This window comes from Pristis pectinata, chromosome 5, assembly GCF_009764475.1.
Source record: "Pristis pectinata isolate sPriPec2 chromosome 5, sPriPec2.1.pri, whole genome shotgun sequence".
In the NCBI taxonomy this organism is placed as follows: domain Eukaryota; kingdom Metazoa; phylum Chordata; class Chondrichthyes; order Rhinopristiformes; family Pristidae; genus Pristis; species Pristis pectinata.
In genome coordinates, this window is record NC_067409.1 from 10013098 (window position 1) to 10034382 (window position 21285).

Consider the following 21285-nt stretch of genomic DNA (forward strand, 5'->3'; position numbering starts at 1 on the left):
TAGTGTACTGCACTTGGTGTCCCCAGTGTGGTCTCCTCCACACTGGAGAAACCAAACACAGGGTGGTCACTTTGTGGAGCACTTGCGTTTAGCCCGCAGGAGTGACCCTGAGCTTCCAGTTGCCTAAATTCCCCATCCCACTCCCATCCTGACCGTTCTGTCTGTAACCTCCTGCATTGGAATGAGGCCCAACACATACCTGAGGAACAAGACCTTATCTTGTCTCTAGGCATGTTGCAGCCTAAGGACTGAATGCTAAATTCTCCAACTTTAGCTAACTCGCTCTTTCTTTCTGTCTCTGTCAGACTGGACATTTCTGCCAGTCATCCATGTGTGATTTTGGCCTCAGGTTTTCTCTTTCAATTGGTATTGTCTGACCTGTTGTGCATGCCCCACAGCCTTGCAACAATAACACAGACAAAGGAGCATAATAGGGTCATAGAGAGTTACAACCCAAGGCAAGATTCCCTCTGCAAGAAGGAGTAACCCCTTTTTATACCCTTCAAAACCTCTACCCTAGTACTTTTCCATTCAGTCATGGTATCAGTCTGTGCCTTCTTATCCCTCGTGGCCTTCGAACTAGGCACATAATTTAAAAACTGAGACAGCAACTGAACATCACCAACAGCCTGTCCTGGTCAAATCACATGGATGCCACAGCCAATAAAGCTCACCAGCGCCTCTACTTCCTCAGGAGGCTAAAGAAATTTGGTTTGTCCCCTTTGACTCTCACCAACTTTTATCGATGCACCATAGAAAGCATCCTATCTGGATGCATCACGGCTTGGTACGGCAACTACTCTGCCCAGGACCACAAGAAACTGCAGAGAGTTGTGGACACAGCCCAGCACATCACGGACACCAGCCTCCCCTCCTTGGACTGTCTTTACCTCTCATTGTCTTGGTGAAGCAGCCAGCGTGATCAAAGACCCCACCCACCCACCCGGGACATTCTCTCTTCTCTCCTCTTCCATCGGGTAGAAGATACAGGAGCCTGAGGGCACGTACCACTGGACTTAAGGACAACTTCTACCCCACTGTGATAAGACTATCGAACAGTTCCCTTATACAATGAGATGAACTCTGACCTCACGATCTACCTTGTTGTGACCTTGCACCTTATTGCACTGCACTTTCTCTGTAGCTGTGACACTTTACTCTGTACTGTTACTGTTTATACCTGTACTGCATCAATGCACTCTGTACTAACTCAAGGTAACTGCGCTGTGTAATGAATTGACCTGTACGATCGGTTTGCAAGTCAAATTTTTCACTGTACCTCGGTACAAATGACAATAATAAACCAATACTAATACCAATACAGCATGTAGAGACAGCATGTTTTGCAGAAGAACATGTTTTCACCGTTACCTAAGCTCAAGGCTGTGTACTCCTGTACGTTCTCAAAACATTACCACATTCCAAGCTGACACCATTTTGTCTTACAACCACCATTTTGCGTTACACACTTTTGCACATACCAAGGAGGAATCAAATATGACCTGCAAAATTTAATTCTCTCCTTACAGCACGGAAACAGGCCCTTCAGCCCACCAAGCTTGAACTGCCATCCACCACCCACTTACATTAATCCTACATTTTCATCAACTCCCACTCCCCCAGACTCTATCACTCACCTACACACCCACCAACGCTCACATCTTTGGGATGTGGAAGGAAGCTAGAGCACACAGAGGAAACCCACTCCCTCACAGGGAGAATGTGCAAACTCCTCACAAACAGCACCCGAAGTCAAGATTCACAATCAGGCTAACCCTTCAGGACTATAGATCTGTAAATGTGTGATTAGTCAAAACAGAATGTTAGATTTGCAGACTTGATGGGTATTGCAAAGAAAAAATGCACAAATTTCAGCTTTCAAAATCTTAGCAAGTAAATTTTGGGATCTAAATTTATTCAGTAATTTATTTCTCACTGAACAGTATTTAATCATACTATCTCGTCAATATTATATTACTATGTGTAGCAGCTGCCTGTGGGTACATTGGATGATCCCAACATGGCTAGAATCCAAAAGTACTTCACTGGCTCAAAAGTGTTTTAAGATGCTCTGAACAGGGTGTGAAAGGCATTACATACAAACAAGATGGTCTTCAATGCACAGCTGAAGATGTTCCACTTCGTGGGTGTCAGGAAGTACAAATAAGCAGTGCCGTAAGTTTTAATGCCTGGACTTTCGAAATATATTGCACAGCACCCTCAGGTAGCATCCAGTCTGTCTGCTGGAAATCCTTGTTTGATACACTTGCTCCCAACTGAAGGTGCTAAATGTCAGTTAACTAGAATAGCATCAGCGGAATTGACCACTGCGTTCCTGAAAGCACAGCACTATCAAAATAAGAACAGAAAGGGGGTGGAAATAGAGCAGATCAGACAGCATCTGTGGAGAGAGAAATAGAACTAACATATCAGGTCAATGACCCTTCTTCAGAACTAGAAAAGTGGAGTGGTGGAGAGAACAAAGGAAATACCTGAGACCATGATGTCTAGGTGACACAATGCTTTCTGAGTCATATGGTTAATAGATTGATGAGGGCAATGAGAGATCGAACAAAACATGTTGAAACTTTGAGGTGCAGAATACAGCAGCTGTTGGAAACCTGAAATGAGAAGATGTTTGAAATACTCAGCAGATAAGGTGGCATCTGTGGAGAGAGAAAAACTGGATGAGCTTACATCAGAAGTGGCCAGTTCTGACACAAACAGGTAAGGGTATTTTTCTGAAATTGTTTAAGACAATACTGAGACCCAAGGGCTGCAAAGTACCCAGATGGAAGTTAAGATTGTTTTTCTCAAATGAATGTTGGGCTTCATTGGAACTGTTTAGGAGGCCAAAGACAGGGAGATCAGAGTGGGAGTGGGTTGAAGAATTAACGTGTCAGGTCCACAGAACTATCGCCTGTTCTGCTGAGCTGAGCTCCCTTGTCTTTTGCATTTATGCATTTCAAAGCAGTCAATTGGATGTAAAGTATTTTGAGACATAATAAAGCCATGATCTAAATATATTTATTTTTTTCCTATGTCTTTATTTCCCCAGTGCTCTGGACTCTCATCACTGAAGTACACATTAAAGAAAATGGACTTCTATGTCACTTGCTGTGCAAGCTTCCTTAAGATATGTTAAAGGTTGTGAGATGAATTCTTCATATAAGTTACTTAAGAATGCTATCCTTGGCTTTTGAAATTTGTTAGATTAAATTAAATGGTCTTTCATATCAGTTTTCAGCCCAGTCCCAGATTTATTCCTACTTCACAGCGCAGGTGATTTATGGAATGGCTCATTCCGTGCAGAAGTTAAATAAATTCCAGAATATTTTCTATTATTTGTGGACATAAAAAGTGGACTTGATCATGATTGCACCCTGGAAATTTAATAATCAGAAGGACATATGGAAGATGACTCATTCAGCCACTCTCTGCAACTCCAGAGATCTAAAACCAAAAATGCTTAATCCACATCTGTTCTCAGTTGTCATCTGGGATCATTTCGCTCAGGACTGCTCTGCATTAGGGAGCTTTACAAGTGATCCTCAGGTTCTGTGCAGTATCCACTGTTAAACTAAGAGTGAACTCGCATTTTACATCACCCCTTTTAATTTTCCATTCTATCATTTTTGTTACAATTAATTATTCAGAAGTTCAGCAAGTATTACATGGGCAAACAGAGCTACTATTTGGCAAGAGAGAAATCCTTAAATAATATTGAAGGATCTTTTAATATCTTTCAGCTCCATAAACTTCAGCAGTCCTATAAGCCACAGTTGTCCCAGGAGAGACTGATGATTGTCACATCTGATGCCGAAATCATGTCAGATGTACTCACACAATGGAAATGCTTGGATGTGTTTCTGGGTTGATATGAAACTCCCTAAAAAACTATTGGTAATTGGTTTATTATTGTCACACTGCACTGAGATAAAGTGAAAACTTTGTCATTTCAAAATATATCGAGGTGATATACAGGAAAACAATAACACAATGCAGAACATAGTGTTACAGTTACAGAGAAAATGCAGTGCAGGTACACAATAGGGTGTAAGGGCCACAACAAGGTAGATTGTGAGATTAAGAGTTCATCTTTATTGTACAAGAGGTCTTATAACAGCGGGATAGAAGCTGTCCTTGAGCCTGGTGGTGTGTGTTTTCAAGCTTTTGTACCTTCTGCCCAATGGAAAAGGGAAGAGAGAATGACCAGGCAGGGAGGGGTCTGTGATTATACTGGCTGTTTTCCCGAGGCAGTGGGAAGTGTAGACAGAGTCCATGGAGGGGAGGTTGCTTTTCGTGATGGACTGACCTGTGTCCACAAATCTCTTCAAAGTGCATGTTCAGTTGTACAAGGCTGAAATAAACAGTTCAATAGGATCATACTCTCAGCCATACTGACCAGCAAGTGATAACAATTCTGCCACTGAAGTCTTGTGTTTCAAATTTCTGATTGAGTGAACTTTGATAATTAACTTCTCAGTGGGTTGGGGGATAGGCTAACTTCACTATTGTGCTAATTTATTATTGTCTGGTTCCAGCAGCTCTCGGTAGCTGTTGACCACACATAGATGATGGATCTAATTTCCCCCCACCCGCCCCACCCCTTACCACTTACTTTTTAATTTATCACCTTCAGATTTGATGAACCCTGGCTGGCCTTTCTCAAATTTACTTGTTTTGAATTTTGTACTGCCCTGTGTCCCAACTCCCATTAAATCCCATTTACGTAGCACATAAATGAAAGTCTACCACACCAGTATCCTTTTCCACAAACAAGTCTAAGACTTTATCATCTCCTATGCTCCATCCCACTGCTCAGTGACCAAACAATAATACAGTTCCCTGGTCGGGCACACAATTAAAAAAGGAAAATGGAATGGAAGGCTAAAGGGAAAGAGCAGGAGAATGGAACTAATGGGGCAAATCTTTCTAAGAGTGTGGTACATGCTTGATGCACTGAATGACCTTGCCTTGTAAGATTCTATAATTCAGTAATGTCCATTTCTGACCACAACTAGTCATAAGGTCAAAGAGTTATACAGCACAGAAACAACTCATCCATGCCAACCAAGGTGCCTATCCGAGCTGGTCCCATTTGCTACATTGATAGCAAATTGGTACTACACACAGGCAGCATTCGAGAATTGTTGGGGATAATTGTTGAAGTATAATGAGGGACTAAGCAAATAAAGCAGACCTGAAACCATTAAAATTGGATCCAAACTTTTCTGAGACACAAGAGATTCTGCAGATGCTGGAATCTGGAGCAACACACACAAAATGCTGGAGGAACTCAGCAGGTCAGGCAGCATCTATGGAGGGAAATAAACAGTCGACGTTTCAGGTCGAGACCCTTCATCTGGACTGGAAAGGAAGAGGGCACAAGCCTGAATAAGAAGGTCGGGGGTTGGGGGAGCTGGTGGGGAGGATTACATGTGGGCAGGTGATAGGTGAGTTCAGGTGATAGGTGAGTCCAGGTGAGGGGGGAAGGTAGGTGGGTGGGGGAGGGGGGAGATGTAAGAAGCTGAGAGGTGATGGGTAGAAGAGGCAAAGGGCTGAAGAAGAAGAAATCCAGTAGAAAAGGGCAGTGGACCATGGAATAAAGGGAAGGAGGTGGGGAACAGGCAGGTCATGAGGGTGGGGGAAGGGGAAAGAGAAGGGGGAGGGGCCACAGGAATGAGGGAAGACAAAGGGGGGGAGAAGGGAGAGAAAAAAAGGAGGAAGTGGGGAGGGGTTACTGGAAGTTAGAGAAATCAATGTTGAGGACGTCAGGTTGGAGACTACCAGGGTGGAATATGAGGTGTTGTTCCTCCTACCTGCAGCTGGCCTCTACGTGGCAGTAGAGGAGGCCATGGATAGACATGTCAGTGTGGGAGTGGGATGTGGAATTGAGATGGATGACCACAAGGAGATCATTGCTTTTGTGGCGGACGGAGCAAAGGTGCTCGATGAAGCGGTCACCCAATCTGCGTTGGATCTCACCGATGTAAAGGAGGCCGCACCAGGAGCACCAGATGCAATAAATGACACCAGTGGATTCACACGTAAAGGACTGCCTCACCTGGAAGGACTGTCTAGGGCCCTGAATGATGGTGAGGAAGGGAGTGTAGGGCAGGTGTAGCACTTAATGTGGTTGCAGAGATAAGTGCCGGGAGGTTCATCAGTGGGGAGGGACGAGTGGACAAGGTAGTCATGGAGAGAGTGATCCCTAGGAAAAACAAAGAGCGGGGGGAAGGGGAAGATGTGCCTAGTACTTTTCTGCTTCTTTTTAACATTTTTAGGCAAAACAGAACCTCCTTTAGCATTATCAAATTGCTCTAATAAATAAATTTAAACAATTCTGTAACTCATTTTTTGAATACTTGACAACTTGGTAAAATGGGATTCCTTGGTTGCCCAGTTCTGGGTCGGACTGCCCTAGTCTGGGCTTCTCTTGGCTGCTCTGGTTTATCTGGACTGAACCGGATAGCGCGGTGCTCAGCAGGATGAATCTGAACTTGGTAAGGTGGGGTTTGGCTAGGTCAGCTGAGGTCTGAACTGGACAGGTCTATCCAGAGTTGGGATGGGACAGGATGTCCTTGGCAGTCCTGTCCTGAGTTCATGGAGTCATACAGCACAAGAAACAGGCCCTTTGGACGTCCATGTCCACTCTGACCATCAAAGTACGATTCTATACTAAACCCATTTACCAGCAGTTGGTCTGTTTGCCTTGATGATTCATGTGGTCATCCAGATACCTCTTAATGTCATGAGAGGCTCTGCCTCCAAGGCCACTCAGGCCGTGAGTTCCAAATTCCAACCACCCTTTTGGTGAAGGTGTTCTTCCTCATATCCCTTTAACCTCTGGGAGGTTAGATGCAAGAGGAAAGTAAATGGCAGAACCCTCAGGAGCATTGGTGTGCACATAGGTAGGGTAGTAAAGAGGGCGTACTGCATACTTGCCTTTATTGTTTGGAGTTTTGAGTATGGAAGTCAGGAAGTCATGTAGCAGCTGTATAAACTTAGAACATAGAGCATTACAGCACAGTACAGGCCCTTCAGCCCACAATGTTGTGCTGACATTTTATCCTGCTCTAAGATCTATCTAACCCTTCCCTCTCACATAGCCCTCCATTTTTCTATCATTCATGTGGCTATCTAAGAGTCTCTTAAATGTCCCTAATGTATCTGCCCCCACAACCTCTGCCGGCAGTGCGTTCCACGCACCCACCACTCTCTGTGTAAAAAATTTACCTCTAATATCCCCCTTATACCTTCTTCCAACCACCTTAAAAAGCTTAAAGCTTAGGTTCGGCCACATTCGGAGTACTGTGTGCGGCTCTGGTCACCACATTACAGGAAGGATGTGGAGGCTCTGCAGAGTGCGCAGAAGACAGCCATCAGGTTTAGAAGTATTAGCTATAAAGTTGGTTACAGTTTTAATTCCCCTCCTCCTTGCCACACTGACCTGTCTGTCCTCGGCCTCCTCCATTGCCAGGGTGAGACTAAACACAAACTAGAGGAACTCTGCTTTCCTACCAGATTCCATCACCTGTAGCCCTCTGTTGCCTCCACCCATCACCTCCCAGTCTCTGTCACTATTTCCACTCCTCCCTCCTCCACCTGCCTATCACCCCTCCTCACCTGGATCCACCTATCGCCTGCCAGCTCCTGCCCCACCCCTTCCCCTCACCTCTTTATACCGACTACCTCCCCTCTACTCTTTCAATCCAGATGAAGTGTGTCAACCCGAAACATCAACTGTCCATTTCCCTCCACAGATGCTGCCCGACTTGCTGAGTTTCTCCAGCAGATTGTTTTTTACTCCAGATTCCAACATCTGCTGTCTCTGCCTTCTATTACCAAAACAAATTTTGGGTCCAATTTACCAACTTGTCCTGGATCCCATTACTTTGGACTAGTCTCCCATATGTGACCTTGTCAAAGGCCCTACATCAACTGCACAAGCCTCATCAATGCATTTTGTTACCTCCTTGAAAAATTCAATCGTTGGTTGGATAGCATCTCCCTCCAAAAAAACCATGTGATGTTTGATTAGTCCCTGCCTTTCCAAGTGTGGGTTTATGCTATCCCTCAAGAATTTGTTCCACTGACAGTAAACTCACAGGCTTCTAATTACCAGGCTTATCTGTGCTGCCTTTCTTGAATAAAGGTACCACATTTGCTGACCTCCAGTCATCAGGTACCTTACCCATGTCTATGTAGATTTAAAAAAATCTCTCTCTGTCCTGTTGGGCTGGGATGTCCCTGGACTGGTCTGTCCTGAGTTGAGAAGGGGTGTCCTGTCCTGTTGGGCTGGAATGTCCTGTCCTAAGTTGAGAAGGGGTGTCCTGTCCTGTTGGGCTGGGATGTTCTGGACTGGTCTGTCCTGAGTTGAGAAGGGGTGTCCTGTCCTGTTAGGCTGGGATGTCCGGTCCCGAGTTGAGAAGGGGTGTCCTGTCCTGTCCTGTTGGGCTGGGATGTCCTGGACTGGTCTGTCCTGAGTTGGGTTGGCAGAAGTGTCCTGGACTGGGACCTGTCTTAGGCAGGTCTATCCTGAGGTGGATTGAGCTGGGATATCCTGGACTAGTCTGACTTGGGCTGGGACTGGGAATGCCCTGGACAGCTCAGTGCGGAGTTGGGCTGGGATATCTCTGATCGGTCTGTTCTTAGTTGGGCTTGGACTGGGATGTCCCGGACCAGTCTGTCCTGAGCTGGGATGTCCCGGACCGGTCTGTCCCGAGCTGGGATGTCCCGGACCGGTCCTGTCCCGAGGCTGGGATGTCCCAGACCTGTCCGTCTTGAGCTGGGTTGGACCGAACAGGGCTGGTCCCACCGGCCAAACGTGTTGGGACTCAGGTGCGCTCGCCGCCGGCAGGGTGTGGGCGATCCCCAGCGCGTCACTCAGGCCCTCCCCTCCCCTCCCCTTCCTCTCCGCCCCCACATCACATCTAGAATCACAAACATGGCTGACACTTATCTCTGGGAACCTTTTCTCATCCTCCTCGCCCCGGAGGCAGTGGCGGTGGTCTGATCCTCCGGGCGGGCGGGCGGGCGGGCGGACATGGGCAGCAGCGGAGGCGACAACAGCCCGTCGCTGAGTGAGAGCGCGGGCTCCCGCTGCTGGAGGAAGAGCTGGGACAACTGCAGCACCCAGTCGGCACTGCACATCGGTAGGGAAGGCTCGGCCGGCCGCTCCTCGCTCCCCCACCCGCGGATCCCTGCCCCCCTACCATTCCCTCCCCCTCCCCACCCATCCATCCCTCCCCCCCCTCCCCACCATCCCTCCCCCCTCCCTCCCCACCCATCCCTCCCCCCCTCCCTCCCCACCATTCAATCAGCAGTCCTCCCCCCATCCCTTCCCCACCATCCCTCCTCCCCCTCCCTCCCTCCCCACCATCCCTCCCCTCCTCCCCACCATCCCTCCCCACCATCCCTCTCCCTCATGCAAGCCCTCCTCCCCCCCATCCCTCCCCTCCCTCCCTCCCCACCATCCATCCATCCCTCCCCCCTCCCTCCCTCCCCACCAATCCATCCATCCCTCCCCCCTCCCTCCCTCCCCACCATCCATCCATCCCTCCCCCCCTCCCACCATCCCTCCCCTCCCTCCCCACCATCCATCAATCCTCCCTCCCCTCCCACACCATCCATACCATCCCTCCCCAACCATCCCCCCTCCCTCCCCACCATCCCTCTCCCCTCCCCACCATCCCTCCCCCTCCCTCCCCACCATCCATCCATCCCTCCCCCCCTCCCTCCCCTCCCCACCATCCCTCCCCCCCTCCCCACCATCCCTCCCTCCCCACCATCCCTCCCCCCTCCCTCCCCACCATCCCTCCATCCCTCCCCACCATCCCTCCCCTCCCCACCATCCATCCATCCTCCCCCCCCCCCCTCCCCACCATCCCTCCCTCCCTCCCCACCATCCCTCCCCCTCCCTCCCCCACCATCCCTCCCCCCTCCCTCCCCACCATCCCTCCCTCCCTCCCCCCTCCCTCCCCACCATCCACCCCTCCCTCCCCACCATCCATCCCTCCCTGTCCCCACCCTCCCTGTCCTCTCCCTCACCCTCCCTCCCTGTCCCCACCATCCCTACCTCCCTCCCTGTCCCCACCATTCCTCACCCTCCCTCCCTGTCCCCACCCTCCCTGTCCTCTCCCTCACCCTCCCTCCCTGTCCCCACCATGCTCGGTTTCTTCTCAGCCTCATTCCCCGGGGCTTTTGCCGAGGTGTCTGTACACAGGTGGCTCAGTGACCTCGCTCCCTCCTCTGCCCTTTTCCTGGACTGTGTGCGTTCCTGGCGGGTGTCCCACCCCCAATCACCTCCTAAACCATGTCTGATGTCCAATTTTGTTCAGAAGTCACCGACTGTCAAATTAGAAGCGACGACCCCCCCCCCCCCCCCTTGGAGATGCTGGAACCTTTCCCCCGAACTGGGGTCCATTAAACCAGCATGTTCCCGGGACCACGCTGGTGTGGATTTCTTCCTTACTGAATCCAGCCGCCCAGTGGACTGGGACCCCGACACTCTTTTTCTCGTATAGTGAAAGGTTTTATTTTAGGGTCGGTTACTTTGATGTTCTGCTGGGGTTTTGTTTGGCGTTAAGCTAGAAAGAATTACCGGGACTAATACACTGACCCTAGTACATCAAACTGGCGTGCGATTGGCGGGATGACGAGGTGTAGCTTTTATCTGGGGCAAACCTCATGTTCGCTAGCACATGGATTGCTTTTAACTCATAAAAAGTCCGGTAAAGTACGCCGCAGCCGTCATTATTGTGGTGAACGGTGCAGTGAAAGCAGTGGTCTTCACTTGGTTTTATAAAAGATTCATCGATTTGCTTCCATTACATAACCTACTGTTTAATTTTTTTCAACAAATGTCCACTCCAGTCTCCTCGCTTCCCCTCTGAAGTTTCCATTCACGCCGGTTATCCAAGTGCTGATTCTTTGCAGTGAACCAAGGAAGCTGCAGAGTTCAACGAATTTAGCCAAAGCTTTTCATCATCTGTCTGATCTCACACAAGTGAAGGTTATAGGAAGGGAATGTAATTGGAAATTCTAGTCAAGACATTTAAAAAAAATTCTGGCCTGGGAATATCACGTGACCTCACCCAGACTTTCAGAAAAGGTGGGCAGGGGCGAACAAGGTCAACATTTGTTACCCAGCCCTGATTGTCCATGTGTCTTGCTGGGCCATTTCAGAAGTTATTGGTATTGGCATTGGTTTATTATTGTCACTTGTGCCGAGGTATAGTGAAAAACTTGTCTTGCATACTGATCGTACAGGTCAATTCATTACACAGTGCAGTTACATTGAGTTAGTACAGAGTGCATTGAGGTAGTACAGGTAAAAACAATAACAGTACAGAGTAAAGTATCACAGCTACAGAGAAAGTGCAGTGCAATAAGGTGCAAGGTCACAACAGGTAGATTGTGAGGTCAGAGTCCGTCTCATTGTATAAAGGAACCCAAGAGTCAGCTTTGGGTCTGGAGCAAAATGAGTGACTGTTGGGATAAGGTTTTTACAAGAATTACTAGCTTCAGGGTCAGGATAGAGTTATACGGCACAGAAACAGGCGCTTTGGCCCAACACTTCCATGCCGAGCAAGGTGTCTATCCGAGCTCGTTCCATTTGCCTGCATTTGGCCAATATCCCTCTCAACCATTCCCATCCACATCCACAATCTGAATTAAACATTGTAATTGTACCCGCTTCTACCACTTCCTCTGGCAGCTCATTCCATATACCCACCACCCTCTGTGTGGAAAAAGTTGCCCCTCAGGTCCTTTTTTAAATCTTTCCCACAATAAACCTATGCCCTCTATCTTTAGATTCCCCCCCCCCCGGGGAAAAAGACTGTGAATATCCACCTTACCTACATACCTGCTGATTTTATGCACCTCTATAAAGTCACCCCTCGACCTTCTATGCTCCAGGGAAATGCATCCCAGCCTATCCAGCCTCTCACTTTTAGCTCAAGCCCTCCAGTCCTGGTAACATCCTCGTGAATCTTTTCTCCACCCTTTCCAGCTCAATGACATCCTTCCTGTAGCTGGGCAACTAGAACTGTGCACAATCTTTCAAGTGTGGTCTCACCAGCGACTTGTACAGTTGCAACATGATCACCAATGACTTTGTATAACTTTTTAATTCCAAATTTATTTAATTAATAGAACTTAATTTCCCCAGCTGCCCAGATGGTATACAAATTTATTTTACAGAATTCTTAGTCCAGGCTGTTGACTATTAGCCCAGCTAAAACTCCACCATTTCAATGACAATGTCATATAAAACAGAAAATGTTAGAAATACTCAGAAGATCAAGCAGCATCTGTGAAGAGGGAAACAATAACCATTTCTGGTTAAACCCTGTTTCTCTGTCCATAGTTACTGTTTGACCTGCTGAGCATTTCCAGCAATTTCAGTTTTTCTTTCTGATTTTCAGCATCTGCCAAATATTTTGCCCATTTGAATTTCCCTGGACTGCATAGTTCAATTCCATTATCACTCACCCATTAAGATTTTGGGAAATTCTGTCCTATAATGGTCATGAAAAGAGCTAATCTTTAATTATGGGATGGACCTATAAACGAAAAAATAAATCGTGTTGTTCTTGAAAGATATTCGCACTGGACAAATGAAAAATAAGTAATGATATGTAAACCCAAACATTTTTTATTGACAGTTTTCCCGCAATAATATGAACCTTAATTAGAAGATAGGCCAGTCAGTCTAGATATTTATTGAAAACTATACATGTATTATGAAATTGATGTGTGTCTATCGGGTAAGTGACATATTTAGTGGGTATTTGATATATTTTTAGTTTAAGTAGTAAATTTATGATTGAGAATGCTTCAGCACTAAGATTTCAGAGCTAATTTTTGGCTGTTTGGCAATTTGGATGGTTTATGCATCTTGGTGCCATTAATAAAGGTAATAAAATTATCAGACCTTCACAGATTAGTAAACATAAGGTGATATCGTGAAGTCAATGAATGAAGAAAGACTTGTATCTATATAGCTTTTGGGAATTTCAGTATGTAGCATGTTAGACAGCATCCGTAGAGAGAGAGTTAACATTTTGGGTTGATTCACTCTTTCTAGCATTTCCTGTTGTTACTTCAGATTCCAGCATCCCAGATATTTGATGGAATTGACCACTGTGGTTTAAACAAGGGCTTCAGGTTAACATTCGCTGGAATGAGATACTAACCTTGGCAGGTCCTACTACAAGTAATAGCCAAGAGCTTTCCCAGAGTTCTGGCTTATAGTTATATATAGCTGTTCACAAAAGTTATATAGACACAAATCTTTCAGCTCCTACAGAGTTCCTAGCTCCTTGCTATTTAGAATGTATTCTGATCCTAATTTAGAAATTATAGCAATCTCTCTCGCTCTCTCTCTCTCCAACCAAACTGGCACTTCAGGTTACTCTGCTCCATTGTAAACATGAAAGCCAAACACTCAGTGCAGTATTCGAGCAGAGCACAGGGAATTTATTTTCTCCATTGTATGAATATTGGCAGCTTGAACTGGCACTATGCTGGCTGTTGGTGACTGTGCTTTCCTTCAGCTGTATGATATCTCTACCACTGCCTCTGCCACAGGATTCCTTTGAAAGTTCACGTTGCTAACTATGGGTCAGCCTTCACCACCCAGAAGCTGGGAACCAGCTTAAACCATGTCTTGTGCATTTTTTTGAGAAGTGCAGACAGGAAGTCCCCGTTAAACATCAAACACCTCTTGTTCCTCACTACAAGTAGCAAGCACCAGTAAAGGTGACACTCTTTACTCTGTAGGTGAGGAATCACTGATGATAGGGAGTAATGGACAAACGTAGAAAAGAAGTTTCCCAAAAAATGGGTCAAGGCATAAAATAAAGTTGACAGGGAATTCAGCAGAAACCTCTTTAGCCAAGTACTGGTTAGAATGACTAACTCTCTTCTGCAGGCTGTCACTGGGTAACAAACGGGTTCTGCTTTTACTGACATCCTTAAGCCAATTTTGTCCATAAGTTGGAAAATGCACAATGATTACTCGATATGGTAACCGTACCTCCATAGTAATGAGTGGCATAAAAAGCACATGAGACTCATGAGGAAGAACAATTACTGAAAGAGAGAGAGAGAGGAAACTAGTTCTGCCGTTCATCGGAACAAACATGTATGTGCATCAGACTTTTGAATTTAAAAATATTATAGGAACTCGTTCATATGTAGGGTTATCCATAATTTGGGCATTCTTAATTCGGGGACTCGCTCGCCTAGGTGAATTCATGATACATTTAAATAAGCAGATGAAGGAGAAAGGAACAGTGGGATGTGTTGAAGGGGTGGATGAAGTGGGGTGGGAGGAGGTTCAAATCGCATGTTCTGTGTAATGGAAAGGCATGTAGCTCCTGGCTTCGCAGCCTCTTGTTTTCCCAGCCTGTACTTTCCTACACTGCAACAGTGACTACACTTCAAAGGTATTTCTTTCGCTATAAAGCGCTTTGGGGCGAGCCAGGGTCATAAAAGGCAAGATATAAATGCGAATTCTTTCTTTAATTCTGCGGGAATTGTCTTCCCACGGCTATTTCAGATGCTTAATTGCTTCATTATTGGAGCTCACAGCTGAGTGAAGAATTTAGTGCAACTCCCTCTCATTTCCTGACTGTGGCATGGGCGAGACTTTCCTTACTTTTGTCCACAGCCGGTCCTCCAAGAGGAATGAGTTCTCCAAGAAACTTTTAGTCACGCACTGTTTCTGGACGAATGCCCCACCAACACCTGCTTCTAGGCTCACATGAGGGAAAGGCCTTGCAGTTCTGTAGCACCTCTCACAACTGCAGGATCTCCCAAAGCATGCTATGACTAACAGAATACTTTTGAAGTGCTTTCACTATTGTAGCTAGAAACCAATTTTTCCCACAGACAAAAGCATGAATCAGGTAATCTGCTTTACTGATATTGGTTTAGATATGATTATAGGCCAGAACTCTGCGAAAGCTCTTGGCTATTGTTTGTAGTGGGACCTGCAGGTTTAATATCTCACTGAAGTGCAGAAAACGGAGGGATATGGACATTGCGTAGGCAGAAGAGATTAGTTTAGTTAGGTATTTAATTACTAGTTTAATTAGTTCGGCACAGCATCGTGGGCCGAAGGCCCTGTTCCTGTGCTGTATTGTTCTATGTTCTACAGTATAGTGGAACATCAGCCATCATTTGAAGGGCTGGACTGCAAAGGGGTGCATTAATGTTACTGTTATGTGAAGCTCCATTTGGACCACTTGGGACTCAGCATTTACTTCTGAACAGGAAAGTATATGGGGTACAGCTCAGACTTAGAGGCTTTGAAGGCAGGTTGCAGGGATTGGTTCTGTATTTGCTCAAGTGCCAAGGATGAAAAGTCATTCATTAGAATTTAGGACACAATATGAAACATGAGGAAAGAGTGACCCATCCAGTCCCACAAGTGATTCCACCAATCAATTAGATCATACTGTTTATATTAGATCAAACTGATCTGTGCTGTTTTATATCTCCACCCCAATTCCCTTTTCTAATGTGAATCAATGCACTTCAAAAATTTCTGTTGACTTCCACCCTGAACTGTCTGTTGGGACAGGAATTCTCACTCCCTGTTGTATGAGGAGGTTTTTCCTGACATAGTTCTGACTGACCCAGCTCTAATTTTAAGATTATTTCTTGGGGCTCCCCACTAACAATAGTTCCTCTATATTTACCCAAGTGAATCTGTATATGGAGAGAAATGATGCACTAAGTCAAAAGAAGATTCCGTTTAGTTAGTAAAATAACAAACTGTTGCAGGAGCAACATCTGTGGAAGCACAAAATCTGTGTTTTGGGTCGAGACCCTGCATCAGGACTGGCCCATTCTATTTAGTTAATGCCTTACTTGTCTTCAGAATGCTCCGTAGTGCTTTACAATCTGGTAGGCTAGTGCAATCACTGTTGTAAAGTGGGATGCTCAGCGGTCATTTTACATGTAGCTAGGTCTCAAAAATGTCAGTGAGATTGCACCAACAGCACCTGGTGCACTTCAGCAGATTAAGATGTCTCATGACGGTTGGGGAATCAAGAACTAAGAGGGCATAGGTTTAGGGTGAGAGTGGAGAGATTTAATAGGAACCTGAGGGGCAATCTTTTCACCCAGAGGGTGGTCAATATATGGAGAAAACTGCTAAGGAAGTGGTTGAGGCAGGTACATTAACAACATTTAAAATGTACTTGGACAGGTCCATGGATAGATGAAAAACACGATGCTGGAGGAACTCAGCAGGCCAGGCAGCATCCGTGGAGAAAAGCAGGCGGTCAACGTTTTGGGTCAGGACCCTTCTTCAGGACTGAAGATAGGAAAAAGGGGAAGCCCAAGTTATAGGAGGGAAAAGCAGAGCAGTGATAGGTGGACAAAAGAGGGGAGGCAAGGTGGGCGTGGATAGGAAAGGTTTGGAGGGATATGGGCCAATCACGGGCAAATGGGACTAGCTTAGATGGGAATCTTGGGAATCATGGACCAGTTGGGCCGAAGGGCCTGTTTCCCTACTGTATGACTCTATCACTCTATGATATCTCACAGGAAATTTATTGAACAACATCTTGAGCTTCAAGGAGATATTAAGACAGATGACCAAAAGTTTAGTGAGAAATGGAAAAAAAAACTACAGATGCTGAAAATCTAAAATAAAAACAGAAAATGCTGGAAACACTCAGCAGGTCAGGTAGTATCTATGAAAGAAAAACAATTCAGGTTAAAGACCCTTCATCAGAACATTGAACGAAATGTTACCTCTGTTCCTCTCTCCACTGATGTTGAGTGTTTCCAGCATTTCCTGTAGTTATTCCAGCTGAGTCAGAAAGGTATGTTTTAAGGAATAGCTTTAGGGAGGGAAGAAACGTAAGGAAAATTGCAGAGCTTCTGGCCTCTGGACACGAAGGCATGGTCCCGGTGGCGAAGCAATACATTTCTGGGATGATCAAGAGGTCGTGGTTGAAGGAGGGGTGAAGTCTCACAGGGCTTTGAGGGCTGGAGCAAATGGCAGACAGGTGAATGACAGACAGCCATGAAGGAGAAGAATTTTAAAAATGAACATTGATAAACTGTAAACCAGTGTAGTCAGGATGCATAGGCTAGAGCAGGTTGTTACTGACTTAAATAAATCAGGAGCAGATCTTTTGGCCCTCATTGGTACTGGTATTGCTTTGTTATTGTCACATGTACCGAGATACAGTGAAAAGCTTTTGTTTGCATGCCATCCAGACAGATCACACCATACGTAAGTACATTCGAGGTAGTAAAAAGAAAAACAAATGCAGGATATAGTGTTACAGAGAAAGTGCAGTGCAGGTAGACAAATAGTGCAAGGGCCATGATGAGGCAGATTGGGAGATCAAGAGTTCATCTTTAGCGTATGAGAGGTCCATTCAGGGGGCTGATAGCACCAGGACAGAAGCTCTCCTTGAACATGGTGGTGCGTGCTTTCAAGCTTTTGTATCTTCTGCCTGAGGGGAGAGGAGAGAATGTCCAGGGTGGGATGCCTGCTCAGCCATTCATAAAATCGTGGCTCACCTTATACCTCGGTACCACTTTCCTGCATTAATCCGACACCCCCTGGTTTCCTTCATATGAACATCCATCAGCCTCGGACTTGAATACATCCTGTGTCTGAACCTTCCAGCTCCCTTGGTACCTCGCTGTAGCCTACATCTTGTGCTGAGGCCTTTGGCATGTGACAGGAACCATTAAGAAGTGTTGGAGCTCTCCACTGAGCCACCACCAGCACTGGAGTGTGTGTCTGGTGCTGTGCTCACTGTTCTAGGTTCAGTTCTCGGTGCGGTGAACAAGTTGCTCCTGCACTCTGTTCCGCCTTGTGAAGTTGAGAGAAAGCAGGAGAGGGCATGCACAGAGAAGTCACTCCTAATCAGAATGAGGAGAATAAAAAGGCTTCACTGGCTGACTGCCAACCTGTTGGCTCTTTGTTAATGCCAGAAACCTTAAGGTGGAGCCCTGGAACTCTAATAAACGTTCAAAACGAGTTTTTATAAAGTTGGTTTCATACAGTTTGTGCTGTCTCTGTTGAGCAGCTCAGGTGGTGTGAGATTACCACTGTCCCCAACACCTGAAGCTGGAGTGCCTGTCAGTTCAGTTCCAGTGATTACACATATTTAGTACTACAGCAAGGCACAGTATGCTGTGATCTGCCCTATTAAATGTGGATCAGTGCCCAGGACCAAGACCACAGGATTTGTTTGGCAAACTTGCAAGCCCTAGAGTTAACTTTAAATTTAGATCTTTGGCAGCCTGGTGAGTAGATCAAGTTAAATGTCAATTCTAAGCACTTTTTTTTCCTTTGTTTTCCTCTCACTGCTTTCTTACCTCCCTTCTCCTAGTCTTTACAAAACTGGCAGACAGGGAAGACCAAGTGATACAGAAACCTCGTCCATTTCACGATAGTTGGATATGATATGATCTGTGGCTACTGTGTAATCTCTTGGGAGATGCACAAAGAGATGGGAGATAAAAAGGCCAAGTGCCAATGAGGAAAATTGCCATCTTTGGAAAATGCCTCTCTAACCTTCTCAGGTGATCAGCCTCAGCCTAGGGGATCACAGGGACCAATTGTTAAGTTGTTCTCAATTCAGGCACTCGTTTTATGTGATGTACTGTGAGTTGACTTCCTTCTTCCAGTATCTTGTTCAAGTGGCCACAGTGAATCCTTCCACTACCGATTTAACCCGTGTTATCAATAATTGAGACTAGAGTCATGGAGCAATACAGCATGGAAACAGGCCCTTCGGCCCAACTCGTCCATACTAACCAAGGTACCCACCTAAGCTAGTCCCATTTGCCTACATTTGGCTCGTATCCCTCTAAAGCTTTCCTATCCATGTACCTGTCCAAATGTTATTTAAATGTTGTTGTTATACCTGCCTCAACCACATCCTCTGGCATTTGGTTCCATATACGAACCACCCTCTGCTAGCTTTTTCTTGCACCTTATTGTCTACCTGCACTGCACCTTCTCTGTAGCTGTGACACTTTGTACTGTTAATGTTTTTATCTGTACTACCTCAATGCACTGTGTACTAACTCAATGTAACTGCACTGTGTAATGAATTGACCTGTACGATCGGTATGCAAGACAGGTTTTTCGCTGTACATCGGTACAAGTGACAATAATGAATCAATACCAATATTCATTTTCCACAGCTCCCTTGGTGGGTTCAAACATGCCTCCAAACCTCTGGATTCTAGTTCTGTGACTTAACCATGATGATGCTGTATATAATTGAAGCAAAGTTTTGGTTCCCACTGGCTCAACGAGATCTCTGTTGTAATAGAATTGTGATGAATCACATGAGATCTGCACTGCTGTGCTAGGGGATCTGCATAGTGTGAGAAGGTGATGTTGTACTGGAAAGAAAGGAGACACTCTGAATAGCTAACACTCTGTATATTAATGGAGACACAAGAGACTGCAGATGCTGGAAATCTGGAGCAACACACAAAGGAGCTGGGGGAAATGGATGCTGATTGACCCGCTGATTTCCTCCAGCTCCTTTGTATGTTACCCTGTACATTAACACTTCCAAAGTGTAGCAACAGCTTGTGAAGTGTGCATAACAATAGACCACAGTGAGGGGATGTGTTGACACTTTCCTGTTAATGATTTCTGAGGAAGTAAAATAGACTGGCAGCAAAGAACAGTTCGTGGGGGAATGGTAAAGTTCCTCTATCTGTGCGATGCAGTGTACCTTAGTGGTACAATGGTATAGTGCCTACTGTATATCTGTAAGGTGCAGTGTACCTCAGGAGTACAATGGTACAGTGTCTACTGTATATCTGTAAGGTGCAGTGTACCTCAGGAGTACAATGGTACAGTGCCTACTGTATATCTGTAAGGTGCAGTCTACCTCAGGGGTACAATGGTACAATGCCTTTATCTGTAAGGTGCAGTCTACCTCAGGGGTACAATGGCACAGTGCCTACTGTATATCTGTAAGGTGCAGTGTACCTCAGGGGTACAATGGTACAATGCCTACTGTATATCTGTAAGGTGCAGTGTACCTCAGGGGTACAATGGCACAGTGCCTACTGTATATCTGTAAGGTGCAGTGTACCTCAGGGGTACAATGGTACAGTGTCTACTGTACATTTGTACAATGCAGTGTACCTCAGGGGTACAATGGTACAGTGCCTATATCTGTAAGTAAAGCTGTATCAGGGGTTTATACCCATAAAACCCATAGAGTCAGTTAAGTCCTTTGGGAAAGTCATAAAGTAATGTCTACAATTGTATTGAGAGTCCATACTAGAGATGGGGAGGGTGGGGTGGGGTGGGGGTGGAGTTGTATAAAGTGTTTTGTTTGTGGTTTCACATATTAGTGGAGAATTCTGAGACAATGGAGTCATACAGCAAAGAAACAGGCCCTTTGGCCCATCAAGTCAATGCTGACATTAAGCACCATTTGCACCAAACAATCTGTTGTAGGAACTCAGTGGGTCAAGCAACATCTATGGGGGTGGGGGTTGGGGTGGGGAAGGAATTGTTGACACTTTGGTCCTGATGCGGGGTTTTGACTTGAAATGTTGAGAATTCCTTTACGCCCACAGATGCTGCTAGTGGGGTCGGTAGTTGGAAGGAGTTAAAACCCTGCATCAGGACCAAAATGTCAACAATTCCTCCCCACCCCTCCCTCAGATGTTGTTTCACCCACTGAGTTCCTCCAGCAGATAGTTTCTTGCTCCAGATTCCAGCATCTCCAGCCTCTTGGTTCTACATTTACACCAACCTCAGTTTGCTCTCCATGCGTATAGGAGGGAAAAGCAGAGCAGTGATAGGTGGACAAAAGAGGGGAGGCCAGGGGAGGATGGGCCCACAATGTCAGCAAACAAAAGAGCTGGTCATCGACTTCAGGAAAGGGGGTGGTGCATCAACGGTACTGAGGTTGAGAGGGTTGAGAGCTTCAAGTTACGAGGAGTGAACATCACCAATAGCCTGTCCTGGTCCATCCATGTAGATGCCATGGCCAAGAAAGCTCATGAATGCCTCTACTTCTTCAGGAGGCTAAAGAAATTCTGCATGTCCCCGTTGACCCTCACCAATTTCTATAGGTGCACCATAGAAAGCATCCTATCCGGATAATCACAGCTTGATATGGCAACTGCTCTGCGGGAGACCACAAGAAACTGCAATGACGTGGACACAGCTCAGCACATCATGAAAGCCAGCCTCCCCTCCATGGACTCTGTCTACACTTCTTGCTGCCTCTGTAAAGCAGCCAACATAATCAA

The 21285-nt window shown here is 46.0% G+C and overlaps 1 protein-coding gene across 3 annotated transcripts in view; it reads left to right on the forward strand.

Moving 5' to 3' along the window:
- The first annotated feature begins 9009 nt into the window (after positions 1-9009).
- Positions 9010-21285, forward strand: part of LOC127570903 (CAP-Gly domain-containing linker protein 4-like) — an 80556-nt gene continuing 68280 nt past the window's right edge. For all 3 annotated transcript variants that reach the window (XM_052016822.1, XM_052016823.1, XM_052016824.1), the window contains exon 1: positions 9010-9158. The gene's annotated coding sequence lies outside the window, so the exon portion shown is untranslated. The remainder of the gene's footprint in view (positions 9159-21285) is intronic.